Raw genomic sequence first — 12,086 nt, 5'->3', positions numbered from 1 at the left:
CACAGCACGTGTTAAATAAACTCCAAGTGTACATTATTTTACTGCTCTTAGGTTATTTTAACAATATTCTGATATTTCAGAACCTCCATTGATACTGCAAAAGCTGTTTTGAGTGAGTCTGCCAAAATATTTCTAAGTTTTGCAAAATGTTTGTGTTGTGAACATTTGTCAAGGTTAGTTAACTTATTTTCAACAATTCCTCATATTGCATGAATTCTTAATTCTATTGTAAAGGAGCTGTTACAATTTTTGAGTTTAAAGGCAGTTTGTTTGACATTGGAAAGATTCTACTCTACTCTGCTGGGAGCAGATAGCTAAATTAAACCCATCAAAGTGGGAACTACTGGTTAATAGCTTATTGTGTTTTTACATGATTTGCCTGAGGGTTTAACTTTATAAAAGCCTTTCATCCTGCTTATATAAAAGAATTACATTTATGTGTGATTGTGCTTATTTATTCAGATCTTCCTTGTACCTGGCTTGGACATGTGACTGCAAGACATGGATTGCTTCAAAATCATCTGGCAAACAAAGGTGATGTAAGTATATTTTTCCAGCTACCTGTTTCAGTGATATTTAACACTTATGCGTTGCATTTATTACATTGAATTTATTACTATTTTTCAGCTTTTGATTGTTAAAGAAACTAAAGTGTTTCTACTGTACTGCTCTTATATTCTTTTAACAATATTATATTTCCTAACCTCCTTTGATACTGCAGAAGCAGTTTTGAGTGAGCCTTTCAAAATCTTTCCAACTTTTGCAAAGTTTTTGTGTGTTGTGAACATTTCTCAATGTTAGAGAACTTATTTCCAAGGATTCCTGATATGGCAGTAATTCTTACTTCTTTTATAAATTATTAGTTACTGCACCAGCTTGTTTTACATTGAAAGGAATGGTTCTTCTTCACTTTGGTGGAAGAAGAGAGCTAAATCCAACCCATTCAATGTGGGAACTACTGCCAGAAAGCTTATTGAGTTTTTGCCTGATTAGCCTGAGGTTTAACTTGAAAAAAAGGCTTTCATCCTGCTCATATAAAAAAGGTAAATGTTTGTGCAATTGTGCTCATTTATTCCAAGATTCTTTTTGTCTGGCTTGGACACCTATGTCTGGAAGACTTGTATTGCTTCTAAAATCATCTGGTCTACAAAGCTGATATAAGAATATTTTTTGTACTTGGTAAACTGTTTATGTGACATTCCTTGCTGCATTTATTTATTTGGTTAAATTTATCAGCTTGCACTTGTTAAAGAAACTCCATGTGTTTGTTACTGTACTGATTCTAAGATGTTTTAACAATATTCTGATATTTCCTAACCTCCTCTGACACTGCAAAAGCTGTTCTGAGTCTGCCAAAATATTTCTAAGTTTTGCAAAGTTTTTGTGTGTTGTGTACATTGCTCAAAGTTAGTGAATTTATTTCCAAGATTCCCAATATTGCAGGAATGCTAATTTCTGTTGTAAATCTTTTGTTACTGCACTTCAGCTCAAAGTCAGGTTGTTTACATTAAAATGGTTCTTTTACACTGATGGGAGCACAGAGCAAAATTCAACTCATCCACAGTAGGAATCACTGCTCAATAGCTTACTGTGTTTTTATCTGATTGGCCTGATCATTTAACTTTAGAAAAGTCTTTCACTGGCTTATTTAAAAGAATTACATTTTTGTGTGATTGTGCTCTTTTATTCAGAGTGCTGCTGTGCCTGGCTTTTACACCTTAGACTGCAAGACTTGGTTTGCTTCTAAAATCATCTGGCTTACAAAGCTGATATAAGTATATTTTTCCACTTGCTCTAACTCTTTCAGTGATGTCTAAGGCTTCGGTGCTACATTTATTTATTTGGTTGAAATTATCACTCTTTATTTGCCCGCATTTGTTAAAGAAACTCCATCTCTTTCTTACTGTACTCCTCTTAGGTTGCCTTAATGATATTCTGTTATTTCCTCACCTCCTCTGATACTGCAAAAGCTGTTCTGAGTGAGTTTACCAAATCATTTGTAAGTTTTGCAAGGTTTTGTGTGCTGTGAACATTTCTTTGGGTTAGTAAACTTATTTCCAAGGATTTCTGCTATTGCAGGCATTCTAACTTCTGTTGTAAAGCATTTGTTACTGCACTTGAGCTCAAAGCAAGTTTGTTTTATGTTGGAAGGTTTTTTTTTTGCATTCCGGTATGGAGCAGAGAGCTAAATTCAACCCATCCAAGGTGGGAACTGGTATTCAAAAGCTTATTGTGTTTTTATCTGATTGGCTAGGGTTTACCTTTATAAAACTGTTTCATCCTGTTCGTATAAAAGGACTACATTTTTGTGTGATTGTGGTGATTTATTCAGAGCTTCCTTGTGGCTGGCATGGACTCCTGTGACTTGCTTTGAGGGAAAGGTTAATTTGCTTTTTATTTCTTGTATTTTGTATTACTTTATTGCCTTTTTCTATTTTGTATACTGTGATTTGTTTTCTTTACATTGTGTTTTACTTGCATTCTGCTTTTAGCTGCATATTAAAGCTTGAAAGAGACCACAGCTCTATCTCTTGTGAGTCAGAATTTTTCCCACCCTCTTACTGTTGTGTTGTTAAATGCCACTGTCTTTTTAGTTGCCTGCCCCTTATGTTAATTTGACCATATATCTTGTTTCCTCTCTGCTTTTACTGGCTGGTGTAAGCACAAAATTATCATTTTGTGAAATCACTCCCCTTCAACTATTTAAATGTATTGGTCATCCTACTGTATAATGGAACCAGCTGCCATGGCTATGCAGGCTTTTAAATCACTTAAAAAACAAAACCACAAATATATTTAAAAAACAAGCAATTTAATGTTATGAAGCAATAAAATCAGTTAAGCACTTTCACGGAAGACCTAATAACAACTAAGTTCCTATGCTCTTCAATAGCAAGTCAAGGTCACATGTAGTGCCAATAAAAATCAATAATTACCCTATCCAATTACATATGCATACTAATCTATTAAGATATTTATAAAACTAAAACCTTATATATCAGTGTGTGAGTGACCGTGCCTTAAGGACCGGCTTTATAATGATGCTTGCATTAATATCTGGTGGTTTATGTGCATTAAAGTATAAAATCCAATGTAATTCTCCAACTCCAGTAAAATTCTTTAACTCACCCCCACATATATTCTCAGATATTTCTAAAATGAAAAAAAATGAAAACAATGACTATTATCAAAATCATGAACCATGTTGTGCTAATGTATTATTAAGCTTCTCTTTCCTGGTCTGAGGAAGCGGATGTGTGACTGTTTTGTGTTTTATTTTCACTCAGTTTGGTTTTGTTTCCAGAAGGCTCTTACCTCTGGGTTGCTTTTTTGTGTTTACCATCCTACACATTCCATAGTACGAGAATACCAAAGTACCCACCATCTTTCAATCTTGCTCTTTTAAAAATAGTGCAGTGTTTAGGATAACCCATTTTTTTATCTTACTTTTAAGCATCTATTGCAAGACCACCAGTTATTGTAGAGCCCACATTCTGCTTCTCAGTAGTCATCTTTGGATTAGTGCTTCTGTTTTCTCCTGGTGGGAGTAGGAGTACAGTGACATTATTTCCTGGAGACTGCTGATCACCTGAAAGCCTAATAACTGCTTTATAGGTGACAGCTTGGAATCTGTGCTTATATTCTGATCCCGCTAAGAGTAGGAGCAGAGTGCATTGATTCCTGACTTTTTCTGGCGAATGAGTGTCTGTGTGTAATGTACCTGATTGGTCTGGTTGCTATTCAAGGCATCTGCCAGAAAAAGGCTATGAGCCAACAAACCCTTGCATCTGGGACAAGACTGTGGATAACCTGACACGCTGCACCCTGCTTCTCTTCTTGGGATTGGTGCTAACATTTTGCTTCTGGTAAGAGAAGAAGCAAAGGAGTATTGTATCCCAACAGAGTAAAGTTGTAGTGAGACCAGAATTAGTAGTAGCCAGGCAGTAGACATTCATGAGACTCCCCTCTTTTCATCAATCTTAACAAGCTAATTATTTGTTTTCAGTAAGTACTGCCTGATTTGTTCTAACTTCAGAATATCTGCCTAAATGCTTCATCTTTAAATTTTCAAGGTCTACTTATTAGTTTCACCTCAAGTGTTTGTCAGTGCTCTGTACAGACACAGACACCTTGAGTGACATTTTTCCTGTAAAAGCACAATTGAAATTTCTCCAATATCTAGTTGCACACTGGACAACTAATTTGCAGTGACAAGCACTGTACACATAGTTGTAAACCAGATACTCCTGACAGTGATTGATATTCTCACTCCAACAGTATAATCTATAAAAAAAGGGTCTGTTGGATATGAACTTTCCTACTGTCTCTGTTACTGGCTTGGTGGATATGGGCATTATCAGGCAAAGTAGAAATTGCCTCATATTTACTGACAGCCAGTTAATTCTCAAACAAACTGATATGGTATCTGAGAGATGTATTTATACAACATCACTAAAGGCAAAGTTCTCACATAAAAGTACTCCTAATGTCAATAAGATCGTCAGTAGTACAATGCTGCACCCATCACTCACAATTCAAAGCAGACATATAGACCCACATATACTGAAGCACTTACATTTAACCTTCTGAAACCACAAAGACCTCCAAGGCAAAGTACACATAAGAAATACTCTCTGCAGCACCAAACACACTCTTTCAAAACAACACCCACATCAACACATAGAGCTACATCTCATGGAGCTTCTATCTCTAAGCCCATAAGGCAAGTTAACACACATTCCAACATTCTAGCCATTGGAGGCTCCATCATGAGACACACTGATGTCCCTCTGACTAGGCTGAGTAAAAAGTTACTATCAGTTTCTTATCCAAGGCTAGGATCCACCACATTATGCATGCACTCAGGTCAATGGACCACAATTACCAATGTGACTCAGTCATAGTCCATGTGGGAGTAAATGATCTGAGACATTCCTTCCTAGACTATATGAAGAGAGACATCATAGAGCTCTTGGAATATGTGTCTCAGGCTGGTATGAGCCTAGCATTGAGCAGCATTTTACCTTCTCCAAGGATGATGCTACAATACGAACAAAATATGATTGACTTTAATAACTGACTTAGTTTCTGATATCATTCTAAGGGGGGTGCAATATTTGTCAGCATGGAAGGAGATTGGCAACAGATCACTCTGCTTTGCCAGGGATGGTCTGCACATCTCCTCTAGGTATTATTCAAAATACTAGGACCCTAAACAAAAAAAACTCCATTCCCTGGAAGCTCTCTGTACACAAGATGTGGTTTAAAGCCACGGAGAGCACACCAACTGTGCAATGTTATAATGCCTCCCACACATTTAGACCAGCTACTTCACAGGCAGGGACTAAAGGTGGAGGTGTTTCTATTACATCAAAAATATACTTCAAAGCTGGTCAAACAGGACAATACACTTGAGCTGCTCCATGTTCAAATCACCATAGGTAAAATCCAATACCACTTCCTTGCAAGCTATAGGTCCCCCTCTATGACCCAGGAAACCCATACCATATATTTAAACTTATTAGAGACACTAACAATCCAATACCATATTCATGGGTGACTTTAATTACTCCACTATTAACTGGTAATGCTATATGACATCAAACATACATGCACAGAGATTCCTGGATATTGTAAACACAAATGCCCTGGACAAGATAGTCAATACACCAACCAGGGGTGCAACCACTCTGGACCTGGTCCTCACCAATATGGGAGAGGGATGCACACCCCCTACTGTAATGCCTTCTCTGGTAAGATCAGGTCACAAAATGGTTTCCTTTGAAGTAAAAATGAAACCTGGATCCTCAGCTCAACCGGGAATATTCAGGAACTACTCTAAGGCCAACCTCCTGCTATTAAGTGAGAACCTGGCAAAATTTGAAGCACCTATAAACCCTGAGAACACTTCTGCCTATGCAGAACTGTTCGCAGAAACCCTGTGCAAGCATGGTAATAGCTGCATAGAAGCAGCTGTACCCACCAGGAAGATATACAGAACTAACTCAAAAAACAAGCCACTCTGGTGGAATCACATAATCAATCAGATGTATAACAAGAGGAAGAAAATCATGGCAAAAATTAGGAGGTGCAGCACCCAGAAGGATAAAATCACTCTCATCAGACCAAACAAACAACTCAGAAGACAAATAAAGTCTACCAAAGCCAAATTTGAGGTAAGTTTTACCTCTCAGGCCAAGGACAACCACAAAGCATTCTATAGCTATGTCTGCAACCTCAAGGGCAATATACAATTGTGTGCAGAGCTCATTGTAAATGGAGCCATCTATACTGAGCCAGAAGATGTAGCAAAACTCTTGGCTGATAAATTCAGCTCCAACTTTACTCCTCTCTCTCCTTCAACCTTCCGTTAGGGAATACCATCACATATTACTCCCTCTACTATCACTGGTCCTTAATGCTCTCTCTAAGACCAAGAACACTGCATCAATGGGCCCAGACAATATCACAGGATGCCTTCTAAATAGCATGAAACATGACCTATCAGGGCCTCTGGAATTACTATTTAACTGTAGCCTCCAAACAGGCTTCATGCCTCATGAATGGAGAAAGGCAACAGTCATTCCTCTACACAATGGTGGGCCATCTACAGACCCAGGAAAGTACAGACCCATAAGTTTCACTAGTCTTATATGAAAAGCCATGGAAAGAATTATCATGGAGATAATCAACAGAGATGTAGTATACCTCCAAACACTGGACCCAACACAATGTGTTTTCATCAAGGGCAGATCATGTCTATTCAACCTGGTGGATTTCTTTGAGAAGGTCACCAAAGCAATGGATGAGGGCAAAATCATTTACACTGCCTACCTTGACCTGGCCAAGACATTTGTCATAATACCCCACTCGGGCATTGTTGACAAACTCAAAAGGATAGATACAAACCCATATGTCACCCAGTGGATAGCCAACTGGCTCAAAGACAAGACCCAGGAAGTTAGAATTGGGGATTCCACCTCTACAAAAAGGCCAGTCACAAGTGGAATCCCTCAGGGATCAGTCCTTGGGCCACTCGTTTTTGACATTTACTTCTCAGAAGTCAAGGCCAATGTCAGTGGTCTGTGGCTGACTAAATTTGCAGATGATTGCAAATTAGGAGCTGTCATTGAATCTCACACTGAAACAAATGTTCTCCAGGAAGGGCTGACATAGACAAATAACTGGTGTCAGAGCCATGGACTAAAACTAAAGGCCAAGAAATGTATAATAGCACCATTTGGGAAGTCATCCATCCCTGGTAACTATCATATTAACAACACACCCCTTAGAGTTGACCCAGTAGTCAGGGACTTAGGGACACACATAGACAGTAATCTAGCCTTTGATCATCACATGTCTACAGTGGTGAATAAATCATTCTATGTTGCACAACTTATATACAAAGGTCTGGCATCTAAGTCCAAGGAAGTCATTGTTCTACTGTATTCGGCATTAATCACACCTATCATTGAGTACAATGCATTATTTTGTATATACCTAACCAGGCATATCCAACAACTGGAACGTCCACAGGTTCCTCACTAAAAGAATACAGGGCATAAGTAATATGTCCTATGCAGACCACCTAAAGGCCCTATTCCTGTATTCTGTCTCCTATAGGCTTTTGAGGGGAGATCTATGCCTGGCATACAGGGCACTGTCAGACCTCACTCTGATGGACCTCCTGCATATCCACAAAACAAACAGTAGCAGAATTACCCATTCTAAAAATTTAAACTTTGCCTATGATGTAAATAGGACCTGCTGGAGAGATAGGTATGCATCCCAGAAACTACCCCATCTATGGAACAGGCTCCCCATCCATGTGAAGCAGAGCTCCTCCCTAACCCAATTCAAGTGCAATTTGGACAATTGGATGGGAAACCAGAAAATCATCCCTGGTTTGGCACCTATGTCTTTATTGCAAATAAGTAACCTGTAAATAGTTCATCTCCCAGACCTATGCTTAAACATATCAAGGGTATCAGAACTTGTCAGAGATTTGGGGTGCGTGACTAGGCTTAAAAAGGTCCTTGTGGTTGTTAGCCTAGTAAACACTTATGAACCTAAGACTTGGATTGCTTCTAAAATTATCTGGCCTACAAAGCTCATCTAAGTATATATATTTCTTGCACTTGCTCTGTTTCAGTGATATTTAACACTTCTGTGTTGCATTTATTTATTTGGTTGAATTTATCACTCTTTTTCAGCCAGCACTTGTTAAAAAACTCCATCTGTTGTTACTGTACAACTCCTAGGTTGTTTTAACAAGATTGTGATTTTCCAAACCTTCGTTTATACTACAAAAGCTGTTCTGAGTGAGTCCTTGAAAATGTTTATAAGTATTTGAAAGTTTTTGTGTGTTGTGAACATTTCCCATGGTTAGTTTATTTATTTCCCTGGATTCCAGATATTGCAGGAATTCATAATTCTGTTGTAAAGGATTTGTTACAGCACTTGAGCTCAAATCCAGTTTGTTTTACATTGGAATGGTTCTCTCCTACTCTGGTGGCAGCAGAGAGATAAGTTCAACCCATTCAAGGTGGGAACTACTGGTCTATGGCTTATGGTGTTTTTATCTGATTTGCCTGAATGTTTAACTTTATAAAAGTTTTTCATCCTTCTTCTATAAAATAAGTATATTTTTGTTTGAGTATGGTAATTTATTCAAAGCTTCCTTGTGCTTGGCATGGACACCTGTGACTGCAACACGTAGATGGCTTCTAAAATTATATGGCCTGCAAAGATAATATAAGTATATATTTTTGCACTTGCTCTAATTGTTTCTGTGATATTTAACACTTCTCTGTTGCATTTATTTATTTAGTTGAATTTATCACTGTTTTTTTTTTCAGCCTGAACATGGAAAAAAACTCCATCTGTCTGCTACTGTATTGATCTTAGGATCTCTCAACAATATTCTGATATTTCCTAATGTCCTCAATACAGCAGAAGCTGTTTTGAGTGACTCTTTCAAAATCTTTCTAAATTTTGCAAAGTTTTTGTGTGTTGAGAACATTTCTCAATGTTAGTGAACTTATTTCCAAGGATTCCTGAGATAGCAGAAATACTTACTTCTGCTGTAAATCATTTGTTATTGCACTTAAGCTCAGCACCAGTTTGTTTTACATTAAATCGGTTTTTTGAACTTCAGCAGCAACAGACAGCTAAATTCAACCCATCCAAAGTGGGATCTACTCGTCAATAACTTATTGAGCTTTTATCTGATTAGCCTGAGGGTTTAACTTGAAAAAAAGTCTTTCATCCTGTTCCTATAAAATAATTGCATTTTTGTGTGATTGTGCTCATTTAATCAGCTTTCTTGTGCCTGGCTTGATCACCTGTGAATGCAAGACTTGGATTGCATCTAAAATCATCTGGCTTACAAAGCTGATCTAAGTATATTCTTTGCACTTGCTCTGTTTCTGTGATATTCAACACTTCTGCACTACTTTTATTTGGTTGAATTTATCATTCATTTTCAACCTCAGATTACTCATCTGTTTATTACTGTGTTGCTGTTAGGATGTTTTAATGGTATTCCTATATTTCCTAACCTCCTCTGATACTGCAAATGCTGTTTAGATTGAGTCAGTAAACATATTAGTTCCCACCTTGGACTGGTTGAATCTAGCTCTTATCTCTCACCAAAGTGCACAAGAACTCTTCTTTTCAATGTAAAACAAACTGACTCTAAGCTCAAGATCAGTAACAAATGATTTACAACAGAAGTAAGAATTCCTGCTATATCAGGAAACCTTAGAAATAAGTTCACTAACATACACACACACACACACACACACACACACACATATATATATATATATATATATATATATATATATATATATATATATATATATATATATATATATATATATATATATGAGAGAGGGGGGGATCTTGCATGTATTCTGTTTCAGTGATCTTTAACACTTCTGTTCTGCATTTATTTAGGCAATTTGTTTTACTTTGGAAGGTATCTCTTCTACTCTGGTGGGAGCAGAGAGCTGAAGTAAACCCATTGAAGGTGCGAACTTGTGTTTGATAGCTTATTTTTTTATCTGATTGGCCTGAGGTTTTAACTTTATAAAAGTGTTTCATCCTCCTCATGTAAAAGAACTACATTTATGTGTGATTCTGCTCATTTATTCAATGTTTCTTTGTGGATGGCTTGGACACCTGTGACTGCAAGACTTAGATTGCTTCTAAAATTATCTGGCCTACAAAACTCATATAAGTATATTTTTCCACTTGCTCTGTTTCAGTGATAATTAACACTTCTGTGCTGCATTTATTTATTTGGTTGAATTTATCACTATTTTTCATCCTGCACTTGTTAATGAAACTCTAACTGTTCATTACTGTACTGCTCCTGTGTTGTTTTAACAATATTCTGATTTTTCCTAACCTCATTTTATATTGTTTCAAAGTTTTGCAAAGTTTTTGTTTGTTGTGAACATTTCTCAATGTTAGCAAACTTATGTCCTTGCATTCCACATACTGCAATAATTCATAATTCTGTTGTAAAGGATTTTTTACAGCACTTGAGCTCAAAGCCAGTTTGTTTTCTATTGGGAGGGTTCTCTCCTATGCTGGTGGGAGCAGAGAGCTAAGTTCAACCCATCCAAGATGGGAACTACTGGTCTATAGCTTATGGTGTTTTTATCTGATTGGCCTGAGAATTTAACTTCATAAAAGTCTTTCATCCTTCTTCTCTAAAAGAATTACACATTTTTCTAAGCATTCTAATTTATTCAGAGCTTCTTGTGCTTGGCTTGGACATCTGTCATTGCAACAGTTGGATTGCTTCTAAAATCATCTCACCTACAAAATGGATATACATATATTTTTGCCCTTCCTCTGTTTCAGTGATATTTAACACTTCTGTGTTTCATTTATTTGTTTTGTTGAATTTATTACTCTTTCAGCCTGCAGTAATTTCTAAGGATTCCTGATATAGCAGGAATTCTTACTTCATTTGTTACTGCACTTGAGTTTAAAGTCAGTTTGTTTTGTATTGAAAGGAAGGGTTCCTTTGCACTTCAGTAGGGGAATAGGCCTAAATTCAACTCATGCAAGGTGGGAACTACTGCCAAGTAGCTTATTCTCTTTTTATCTGATTGGCCTGAGGTTTAACTTAAAAAAAGTTTTTCAACCTGTGCATATAAAAGAATTACATTTTTGGGCAACTGTGCTCATTTATTCAGTTTCCTTGTGTCCAGCTTGGATACCTGTGACTGGAAGACTTGGATTGCTTCTAAAATCATTTGGCCTACAAAGCAGATATAAGAATTTTTTTACACTTGTTAAACTGTTTCTGTGATATTTAACATTCCTAGCTGCATTCATTTATTTATGTGGTTGAATTTATCACTTTTTCAGCCTGCACTTGTTGAAACTCCATTTGTTTGATATTGTACTGCTCTTACTTAGGTTGTTTTAACAATATTCTGATATTTCCTAACAACCTCTGATACTGCAAAAGCTGTTCTGAGTGAGTCTACCAAAATATTTTAAGTTTTGCTAAGGATTTGTGTGTAGTGTACATTTTTCAGAGTTAGTGAACTTATTTCCAAGGATTCCTGATATTTCTAATGTCTGCTGTAAACCATTTGTTACTGCACTTGAGCTCAAAGCCATGTTGTTTATATTAGAAGGGTTCCTTTGCACTCTGATGGGAATACAGAGTAAAATTCAACTCATCTGAAGTATTTACCACTGGTTAATAGCTTATTGTGGTTTTACCTGATTGGCCAGATGGTTTAACTTTAGAAAAGTCTTTCACTAGCTTTTATAAAAGAATTACATTTTTGTGTGATTGTGCTCCTTTATTCTGAACTTCATTGTGCCTGGCCTGGACACCTGTGACTGCAAGACTTGGTTTGCTTGTAAAATTATCTGGCCTGCAAAGCTCATATAAGTATATTTTTTGCCCTTGATCTAACTCTTTCAGTGATATCTAACACTTCTGTGCTGCACTTATTTATTTTGTGGAATTTATCACTGTTTTTCAGGTTGTACTTTTTTAGGAAACTCCATGTTTGTTACTGTACTGCTCTTAGCTTCTCTTTACAATATTC

Source organism: Protopterus annectens, chromosome 12.part0 (genome assembly GCF_019279795.1).
Source record: "Protopterus annectens isolate FY-2018-M chromosome 12.part0, PAN1.0, whole genome shotgun sequence".
Lineage (NCBI taxonomy): Eukaryota > Metazoa > Chordata > Ceratodontiformes > Protopteridae > Protopterus > Protopterus annectens.
This window is presented reverse-complemented; position numbering follows the sequence as displayed.